This window comes from Neovison vison, chromosome 2 (assembly GCF_020171115.1).
Source record: "Neovison vison isolate M4711 chromosome 2, ASM_NN_V1, whole genome shotgun sequence".
Taxonomy (NCBI): Eukaryota; Metazoa; Chordata; class Mammalia; order Carnivora; family Mustelidae; genus Neogale; species Neogale vison.
Window position 1 is genome coordinate 108,373,238 of NC_058092.1, and position 11,090 is coordinate 108,384,327.

General features: G+C 42.7%; 1 pseudogene; it reads left to right on the top strand.

Annotated features, from left to right (window-relative positions):
• Nucleotides 1-7,802: 7,802 nt before the first annotated feature.
• On the top strand, nt 7,803-9,188 carry LOC122898837 (annotated as a pseudogene).
• The last annotated feature ends 1,902 nt before the right edge of the window (nt 9,189-11,090 follow it).

An 11,090-nucleotide genomic window follows, 5' to 3' on the forward strand; every position in this document is an offset into this window, starting at 1 on the left:
TCAAATTAATAAATAAAATCTTAAATATATATATATAATATATATAATATATAATAAATAAAATCTTAAATATATTTATAAGATTTTATTTATTAAATATTATATTATACACACACACACACACACACATATATATAGTGGAACTTCATTAGCACGGCACCTAAAAATTGTGAGCCAAGAAAAACCAGGAAAGCCAGGTAGAATATAAGGGGGGGGCTATTTAAAAGTGTGTAAGTTATGGCCCTGCCAAGCAAGGAAAAGATGAGAGGAACACAGAATTCAGTCAACCCAAATCATGCAAGAGTGTAAAAGTTTACAATAGAATTCCATAATATGTGTGGGATCTGATGAATTGGCATTATGATGCTAATGTGACTTGAGGGCCCAATAGAAGCTCTTACTCAGAAGAAAAAATTTTAAAAAAGTTACAATATACCAAATCTACAAAGTCAGTTTAAAAATATTTAAGAGCATTTAATTAATTTGTGAAGGCACTCTGAGAAGTGATGGCCGAATTTTGCTTGATTAATAACTAGACTATGGAGATTTACACTAGAAATACTGGATTTTTAAATTTAATTCTAATAAACCAAAATGGTGTTTTTCTGTGCGTGACTGCTGCTTTGGAGGACACGGACAACCGCACTGAGCACGAGCACAGCATGGAAGTCCTGGCCGAAGCTGGTTTGATATGGCAGGTGGGTAGCACCAGGTCGAGGTCCCTTAGTTGTAGGGACTGAGGTTTGGGACGAGACTTTAGTTCCTGGAGGCATGGAGAGGAAAAAGAAACACTGACAGCCTAGGGCCTGGGGCAGGAAATGGAGACACATGTCAGCAATTCTAAGTGGCAAAAGGTTCTCTCTCTGAAGGTAAATGTTAGGGTACGGAGTCCACCACCCCTCAATTAGAGAACACTCTCGATAATGCAAGTCACACAGCGAGGTTTATTTCCAGCTAGCTGGGGTCCAAGTATCTGCCCGGCGCAGCGGGTTTCAACAAGGACCCCGAGCACTCAAAGCCAAGAGTTTATATAGCATTTTCTTTTTTTTTTTTTTTTTAAAGATTTTTTTATTTTTTTATTATTTATTTGAGAGAGAGAGTGTGAGAGAGAGCATGAGCGAGGAGAAGGTCAGAGAGCGAAGCAGACTCCCCATGGAGCTGGGAGCCTGATGTGGGACTCGATCCCGGGACTCCAAGATCACGCCCTGAGCCGAAGGCAGTCGTCCAACCAACTGCGCCACCCAGGCGTCCCTATATAATAGCATTTTCAAGGCATTTTTTTTTTTTATAGCTACATACATATCTTGCACCCCACTTTGACAATTTAACTTTGTTTACCTTTTGCCACCCTGGCGTCACCCTGGCGGTTAAGTGAGATTTAGGTTTAGAAGAAATTTAACTTTATTTACATTTCCCTCCGCCTCAGCCTCCTTCAGTTTTATGGTGGGGAGGGCGACATTAGGCCTCGAGGAACTGAGCCATTTTTCTCTGGAAATTGGGTGTTGAGAAGACAGCTTCTTTGTTGTAAATCACTAGGACATTCGTAAACCAAGGGAGACTCCTGTCTTGCAGGATTGTGATCTCTGCAAGTTAACTATTTGTTTTTCATTAACATCTGGTCCCTGTGGTGCCACCGCCTAACCGCCCTGGTGGTATATAATTAAGTTGTTCTTTTAGGTTTTAGCTCGTTTCTCTTATCTCAAGTCATGTACGCAGTGTCAGTGTCGGCCGGTTAGGGACGCTCAGTAAAATGGCTTCCTGGCCTTCAGGATGGCCATTCTTATGCTAACCCACTCTTAACAGTAAACAAGCACAGGGAAAAATGAGAACTTTTAGGGAAGAACAGGTGGAAATCCCACGAAATACTTTTCTTTTGCTTTGCGTCGTGTGAAAGCCTATAGTAACCAGTAATTGCCGCGGCCGGCGCGACAAGAGGGAACAGGGTTGAAGGATAGGAGAATGAAGAAAGGGAATGTGGGGAACAGGAGGGACACAGGCGAACGTATCAAGCAAGTGCCATAGTTTGTTTTACAGAGTTCTGAACTATACCACACAGTAAGAGAATCGCCTTCTGTACATCTAGTTTCTCTTTTGGCCTGAGAGTAGCTGGCCATGCAGAGATATCAGACAACCTTGACTTTCGTGGTTTGGACACTTAGGCCATAACTCAATATTCTCAAAACACAGGAGCCTTAGTAACTTAGTCTTGAGACAGCAGCTGCACTGGCAACAAGCCAAACCTTACAATGTTCTCATAACAATCCAGGGAAACACGGTGGCACTCTAGCTCGCCACCCGTGAAAGTCCTCGGTTGAAGAGGTTCCCAAGAACTGTTGCTCTATTGGGTTAACCCTTCTAGGCATGAGGCTCCCAACAAGTAATAAAACTGGTATTGGTCTCTTTGTTATATTAGAAATGAGTTATTAGTCTGGGGACCCTTAAGTAGAATTCAGTATGTGCTGAGAGCAGGCCAAAATTCAAAGGCCCATTAGAAAGGACAGCTTTTAAAAAAGAATGCTTAAGCCCCATCCCAGAACAATTGAATCAGAATCTCTGGGGATAAGCACTGGGTATCAGTGTTCTTGGCAAGTCATTTTAACTCTCTGGGTGTCTGTTTCCAACTATACAATAAGATTGGACTAGATGATCTCAAGGCCCCTAAGCAGCTCCAACATTCTGTGATTTGTGGTGGAGAAACTGCCATGCTGTTCTTTGTTGACTTAGGCATGGCGCTGCCCACAGCCGCAGCTTGATGGCCCACTCACTCTGGAGGAATGTCACACAGGAAAGAAGATGCTAGCAGTCATTCCAGAGAGACAGGCAGAGACTTTGTACTTGGTGAGGGAAACAAATGAGAAACAGAAGCAACCCCCAAAGCAGGCTCACTTCCTTTGGCTTGCCTGCATACCTGTTCCTAAAGTGAACTTGAATGAGAACTCTCAAGTGGAGGCTTATGTCTTGCGTTATTACTTATATTGGGGCCATAATAAATGACCAGAAACGGGGATGCTTAAACAACACCAACTTGGTATCTCACAGCTCTGTAGGTCACAAGTCTGCCTTGGTCACAGGAGGCTAAGATCCAGGTGTACGCAGGCCGTGTTCCTCTCTAGAGGCTCTGGGGGAGGTCCGGGGGTCTTGCTCCTTCCCGTGACTGGTGGGATTTAATTCCTTGCTGTCCTAGGAGTTGAATCTCCTCTCCCGGCCAGTCTTCTTCTTTCTCAGCTCTCCAGCACCAGGGAAGTTTCTCTGCTTTTATTGGGCCCACACAGACAATCTGGGATAATCTCCCCGCTTTGAGGCCCTTAATCTTAATCCCATTTGCAAAGTCTCTGGCAGGGTAGGATTCACAGGTTCCAAGGATTAGGATGAGGGCCTGGCGGTGCAGGGGAGGAAAGTATTATTCTGCCTACACTGGCCTCCAGGTAGGTAGTTGTTTTTTTCTTTCCTTTTTTTTTAATTTAAAAAAATAAACAAACAAATATATATATGTATGTATATATATGTATATATGTATGTATATATATATTTTTTTAAGATTTTATTTATTTATTTGACAGAGAGAGATCACAAGTAGGCAGAGAGGCAGGCAGAGAGGGGGAAGCAGTCTTCCTGCCAAGCAGAGAGCCCTATGCTGGGCTTGATCCCAGGACTCTGAGAGCATGACCTGAGCCAAAGGCAGAGGCTTAACCCACTGAGCCACCCAGGCACCCCTATTTATTTATATAAATAAAATTTATTTATTTATTTATCTATATAAATTTATTTATTTATATAAATAAAAACATTTATAAATAAATGTTCTATTTATTTCACAGAAAGAGAAAGCGAGAGCAGGAACACAAGCAGGGGGACTAAGGGATGGAGAAGCAGGTTTCCCACTGAGCAGGGAGCCTGATGCTCTGACCCTGCGATCATGACCTGAGCCCGATAGGGAAAAACTGTGCTCTAAGATGGCTGACCAAATCAACAAGGAAATTCCAGTCCCTGTCTCAAACCCCTTCCAGGTTCTTCTTTCCTACCCCATTTCCTGAGTGCACCAAAAGTACCAAGTATGCAGAAGAAGAAGGGTATAAATCCCTCTCCTTGCTTGAGCTCGGGGCTCAGACCTTTGGAGAACAACACCCTCTGAGCCCACTGGTGTTAAATAAACCTCTGATCCTCCAGAGTCCCTGAGTGCCACTTGGTTCTTCAGCCAGGATCCAGTCCAGTTTCCGCAACATTTGGTTCCCTGACCAGGAAACCCAAGTGTGCTGGCCCATTGTTGCCACTGGTTTGGGGCAAGGACAGGGCAGTGACTGAACAAGGGATTGTAAGGGAGAAGGCACACCCTGCCTAATCTTCTGCAGTCTCCTGCCCAGTTGCCTCAACCCCCACCCCCACCCGCGCCTCCTCTTCCCACCCAGATTCAAAGGAGACTTGGCAGGTGAGGACCTGGTCCCAATGTCAGATTCTGGTAAGACCTGGGGCCCCAGGACCCAGTGAGGCCCACCCCTGAGGGTGGAAAGGGAGACTGATCACTTTCCAGAGACCTCTTAGTGATCTTCACAGGTAGGGCCTTCCAGGGGGGAGGTCCTTCAGGTCAGGAACTGCACCCCCCCCCCACAATAAGGGAGGACAGGAAGGAATTTCCAGAAGGAATTCCACAGGTCAGGGCCTCCTGGAGGGGAGGAACTGTAATAACTTCAGTGTGAATGTGTGAGTGAATGTGCAGTTTGACCTAGCTTGTTGGGCGGACTGATTCTGTGGCTTCACAGACAGGTACCCTTAGGGTCCCCAGAAGCCTGTGGAGTCTGAGTGGCCCTAAACTGCTTCCGTGGTGACCTCATAGGGTCTAAGGTGAGCCCCTTTGGGGTACCAGTCTGGGGTTTGTATAGACTCGCTAAGGCTAAGAGGCACCCAGGTGTCCTCTGGGATGGCGGACAGAGGGGCATCTGACTGGTCTCTCCTTTGGAGGAACACCCACCCTTTGTAGTCCTCATGCCGAACACACAGGGTGGCCAAGAGAGCCTCCCTGCTCACCATGGTGGAAACCTCTTCAAAACCTATAGTCTTTTTTTTTTTTTTTTTAAGATTTTATTTATTTATTTGACAGAGAGAGATCACAAGTAGGCAGAGAGGCAGGCAGAGAGAGAGAGAGGAGGAAGCAGGCTCCCCGCCGAGCAGAGAGCCCGATGCGGGACTCGATCCCAGGACCCTGAGATCATGACCTGAGCCGAAGGCAGCGGCTTAACCCACTGAGCCACCCAGGCGCCTTAGACTGTATGCTCAAAATTTTAAGAAGCAATTCTCAGAAGATTATGGGATCAAAACAAGTCATCACGGAAGCAGTTTAGGGCCACTCGGACTATGAATTGGAATGGGCCACCTTTGGGGTCAACTGGCCCTCTGAGGGGCCCTAAGACCTACCCACTGTCCAGGTCATTTACAAAATGATGGTCGGGGTTCTCAGACACCCTGACCAATTCCCATATATTGATTCTTGGCTTCAGGTAGCCCAAACTCTGCCCCCATGGGTCCAATTCTGTGTTAATAGGAAGGACCAAAGTAGGACATTTGTAACCCAAGTAAAAGAGCCCAAAGGCTGCAAGGAGGCAAAGCCTATCATATCAGGGAGGCCCTGCCCAGAGGTATCAGGGGCAGCAAAGCAGATAAACTCTGGACAAGGATGAACCTGTCAGAAATTGTGGGGACCACAGTCCTCCTCTGACCAGGGGCCTAAAGCTGAGCTGCAGGAAGAGAGTGCTCCTGTTTTTTTGTAATTGGCACGAATAGGGGCTCTGATAGCCCACAGGAAAATTGATCCAGACAGAAAGAGAATGTAAAATAACAGAGGCTCTCATATTTACCTTTAAGAGAAAGTGGGAGAGGTACCTGGGTGGCTCAATGGGTTAAAGCGTCTGCCTTCCACTCAGGTCAGGATCCCAGGTGTCCTTCAGGATGGGGACTTTAAGGAATATTCCCAAGCAGCTGCCAAACCTCCTTTGTTTCGGGAAAATTCCCTGTCTTCTGTGGCCCAATATGGATTGTCTATCCCCATCCTTGTTGTCGGGAAAACATAGCATCTGCTCCTCTGGAGCTGATGATCATCTGAACCGGGAACCCTTTCTCTGCCCTCTGGCAGCACTTTGTCTCTTCTGCCTCCCCATCCCCCTTTTTCCTGTTTCTGCACCACCTTGGGTGGGGCCTACATTACTGGCTTCTAGACCATCCTCAGGGCCTCAGGCACCACTGTCAAGGAGCAAGAAGAGCACCCATTGGACCTACCACAACCCACTCCAGATTTCCCCACATGTCAGGTGAAAATTGACCATGGGAAAGATCCTGGTGGAACATATTTCAGCATTTAAACTAAGTTTGTTGGTTTAGTTCAGACAGATGTATCAGTGGTAAATGTGAAACTTTTATTCTATCAAGAATCAAGGTCAAATAAGCTTGTTATCTCTGTTGAAGTTTGTTAGCAAAGTGATGACTAAACTTATGATTAATTGTCTTAAAGTTTTCATGGGTAATTGTTAATATAGCTTTCAAAGTCTTTGGTAACCTGAAACTTTAAAGTTTTGGTTGAATGACAAATGGAATTAAATTCGTTGGATATGTAGGTCTTTCAAATAGGAAAAAATGCTAAGTCATTAATTACTGGACATAGGTTTGTACTTTGACTTACTGCAAAGAAACTAAGAATATTTAAATCTGTTGGTAAACATGTCTTCTAAAGAATTCTGTTGTAGGGCACCTGGGTGGCTCAGTGGGTTAAGCCACTGCCTTCGGCTCAGGTCATGATCTTAGGGTCCTGGGATCGAGGCCCACATCGGGCTCTCTGCTCAGCAGGGAGCCTGCTTCCTCCTCTCTCTCTGCCTGCCTCTCTGCCTGCTTGTGATCTCGCTCTGTCAAATAAATAAATAAAATCTTTAAAAAAAAAAAAAGAATTCTGTTGTAACAGTTCACAATGGTTAATACTTAGCCATCACTAGATGTCAAGGTGTTTCTTTCTTTCTTTTTTTTTTTTTTTTAAGATTTTATTTATTTATTTGAGAGACAGAGATCGCAAGTAGGCAGAGAAGCAGGCAGAGAGAGAGGAGGAAGCAGGCTCCCTGCTGAGCAGAGAGCCTGACGCGGGGCTCGATTCCAGGACCATGGGGTCATGACCAGAGCTGAAGGCAGAGGCTTTAACCCACTGAGCCACCCAGGTGCCCTTAGGTATTTCTAAGAGTACAAAATTCTGCTAACTGTAACTAAGATTGATGGAAGTAAGGGAAATAACCCTGTATGTGGAAAAGTAGGAGATATGTAAGAAAGATATAAGGAATGGGAATGCATTTTGTTGAAGGAGAAGAAGATAATTTTGTCCTAAATGAGATGGTTGTTTGGAAGGAAATGACTTGGGACAAAGCCTAAATGCAAAGGAAAGTTGTAGAAGGTTTGTGAAAGGAAATCTTCAGAAAAAGAATTTTAAGTGTGGTCATGACGGACTAAGATTGAAATGAATTTTAAAAAGACACTGGTATAGAAAGCTGGTTTTCTCTCTGTTCAAAAGGACAGTTTTCTTAGGTTAACTGATCTGCTTTTAAGAAGAAAATGCAAACAGTTGTTTCCTCTTTGCCTGTCCAGGAAAACCATTTTCTATATTTTGCCTATATTGGGTCTTTATAAATATCCCTAATTATATTTAGGCATGTGCTTTAAAACTTCTTAAGATTTTAACAAGTGTTGACAAGATTTAAATTATAAATGAAGTCCAGTCACATTTCCATTGGTTCTGGACCTGCCTGGGGGCCCTTCTTTTTCTCTTCTGCTGAGTAATGGCTGCCTCTGAGACCCAGGGGGTTGCTGCCGGAGGGGAGGAGGGCAATCACAGCAAAGTTGGGGGTGTCAGTTATGAGGACAGTAAGGATTGTATCCTGGAGCCGCTTTCCCTGCCAGAAAGTCCAGGTGGCACCACTGCCTTAGAAGGTTCTCCATCTGTGCCTTGTATTTTCTGTGAAGGACATTTTCCTTGGATGAACAAGACAAATTTCTGAAGCACATGATTATTGAACATAAGATGGTCATAGCTGATGTCAAGTTGGTTGCTGATTTCCAAAGGTACATTTTATATTGGAGGAAAAGGTTCACTGAACAGCGCATTACAGATTTTTGTAGTGTGATAAGAATCAATTCCAGAGCTCCCCTTGAAGAACAAGACAATTACTTTTTGTTATGTGATGTTTTACCAGAAGATCGACTACTTAGAGAAGGACTTCAGAAACAGAGACTGAAAGAAATTATGGAACAACAGCAGCAAGAAAGAAATGATAACCATTTTCATGGTATTTGTATGTTTTGCAGTGAGGAATTTTTCAGGAACCGATCTGTTCTTTTGAACCACATGGCCAGAGAACATGCTTTCAACATTGGATTGCCAGACAACATTGTAAACTGCAATCTCTATGAACATTACAGAAAAAGCTGGACAACTTGCAGTGCGGGTACTGTGAGAAGACCTTCGGGGACAAAAATACACTTAAAGATCATATGAGAAAAAAACAGCATCGGAGGATTAACTAAGATCAGAGAATATGACCGATTTTATGTCATCAGTTATTTGGAACTTGGAAAGTTGTGGGAGGAAGTTCAACTGGAAGATGACCGGGAGTTGCTAGACCATCAGGAAGATGACTGGTCTGACTGGGAAGAACACCCTGACTCTGCTGCCTATTTTGTGAAAAGCAAGCAAAAACCATTGAGAAATTATGTGTCCACATGGAGGATGCTCACGAGTTTGATCTCCTCAAAATAAAGTCAGAACTTGGATTAAACTTCTACCAGCAAGTAAAACTGGTCAATTTCATCTGGAGACAAATTCACCAATGTAGATGTTATGGCTGCCATGTGAAATTCAAATCCAAAGCAGAGTTAAGGACTCATATGGAAGAAGCTAAACATACATCACTTCTTCCTGAAAGAAAGACATGGGATCAACCAGAGTATTATTTTCCAACCTATGAAAATGACACTCTACTGTGTACACTGTCTGACAGTGAAAGTGACCTGACAGGTCCAGAACAAAATGGAAATATTACCATCATCAGTAAGATATATCTAAACTGCGTGCTTTGAAACAAAGCAGTATTTTGAACCGGTTGCTACTACACGAGGGCTTGAAAAACTAGAAGAAAACGCCACAGAAAAACTAGAAGAAAATGCAACTTCTCATGTTTTTCTCTTATGAGACAGAAAAATAAGGATTAGTCCTTGGTGAAATAAAATTTTAAAAAGTACTTTGCAAAAAATAAAATGAGGACTTTTTAAATTTTTGGCTATAAAGTTTTACTATGTGATCATTATAAATGATCTCATTTCATTAGGCTCAATTATCTATAATGCGGAAGACATATGGGGCACCTGGCTGGCTCAGCTGATGGAGCATGTGACTCTTGATCTCAGGGGTCATGAGTTTGAGCCCCACATTAGGTGAAAAGATTGCTTTAAATTTTTTTTCCTTTTTTAAATAAAGGGGACGTGTAAATCACACACACACACAAAAATAAATTGTAAATGAAATCTCTTTAACTCATTAGGCTTTTCCTTGGTATGTTAAGTTACTCAGGAAGTACTGCTAAACAAATGATAAACTCTGGGCTACATCTGGGTAAATGCTATAACTATTCTAGAGATTCTATGCATTTCCCAAAGTTTTAATGTTTTGATAGATCATCATTTGTTATTGTAATTATTGAAGTGTTATGTGTCAATGGGTCACAGGATAACTCGAGTTTCTTTGTCTACAGTATCATAGTGAACTTTCGAATCAGATTATTAACAATGCCCATTTCTGAGTTTTTTTTGTCATTTATAATTGTGCTAATTCTCCCATAAAATGAGTTTTATTTTAAAGATTTTATTTATTTATTTATTTGACAGAGAGAGATCACAAGTAGGCAGAGAGGCAGGCAGAGAGAGAGGAAAGGAAGCAGGCCCCCTGCTGAGCAGAGAGCCCGATGCGGGACTCGATCCCAGGACCCTGAGATCATGACCTGAGTTGAAGGCAGCAGCTTAACCCACTGAGCCACCCAGGCGCCCAAAATGAGTTTTATTTTAAAGGAGATTCATAAAAAGGACTTTCAGGACAACACAGGTACTCAATACCTTTAAGATCAGAATTGAAATGAGTAAGAAATTTCAGAACTAACTAAAGCTGCATTCAAACTAAACCAGAATTAGTAACATGGGACTAAATGAACTAAAAGATTTATAGTGTTATGTCTCTTATTTTAGACATTGCTCGTGCTCTAATGTTTGCTCTTCCAGACTAAGAAAAATTTTACTTAAGTTATCTGTGACTTACAGAAATGCAAAAATATTCATTTGTAAACAAATCAAAGTGTTCAGCTTTTCTATCCGAACCCTCTGAAACTCAAAAGGGCTTAGTAAGTATTCTTTCTTCCATGGCAATCAGTCATTTGCATAAGTTCAATAAGAATCTGTTCTCCTTGTAACAGGACACCATTGGAAACATGGGTTATTTTACCAAAGCTTTGACTGGAATGTCATATTTGAGAAAGACATTCATACACTCAGATATGACCAGACAGCTTTAAGGAACTTAGGTTGACTTTATGAAACCTGGAGCCATAAAGCCCCTTGGAACTGTTGGTCTGATACCTTGCTTACAGAGTTCCAAGCAGCCTCACCAGGTGAGTAAAGAATGTCAATTCCTGGCAGGTACAGGAACCTCAGGATACTTTGGGGACTTCAGGAAGAGGAATTTGCCCCAATTGACAGGTATTGCAGGCATGTCTGATGGCAAGTACTTGGCTTGGCTTCTGGCTTGGAGAGGCTACTAAAAGTTCAACCAAGAGATTCCTTATAAGAAGTTTCAGCAAAGCAGATTCTAAAAGATCTATAATGATCACTCAGTGTTCTTGCTGAGCTTATGAAAATAATTAGGCCAAATCTGTTTAAACTGGACTTGTTTTTCAGATAAATTAGTCCTGATTTGGCCGTCTCTGGAAATGAGGGTTATTTTAGAGAGAAAAATTGTGTTTTGTTTTTTTTGAATGTTTTATTTATTTATTTGACAGAGATCACAAGTAGGCAGAGAGGCAGGC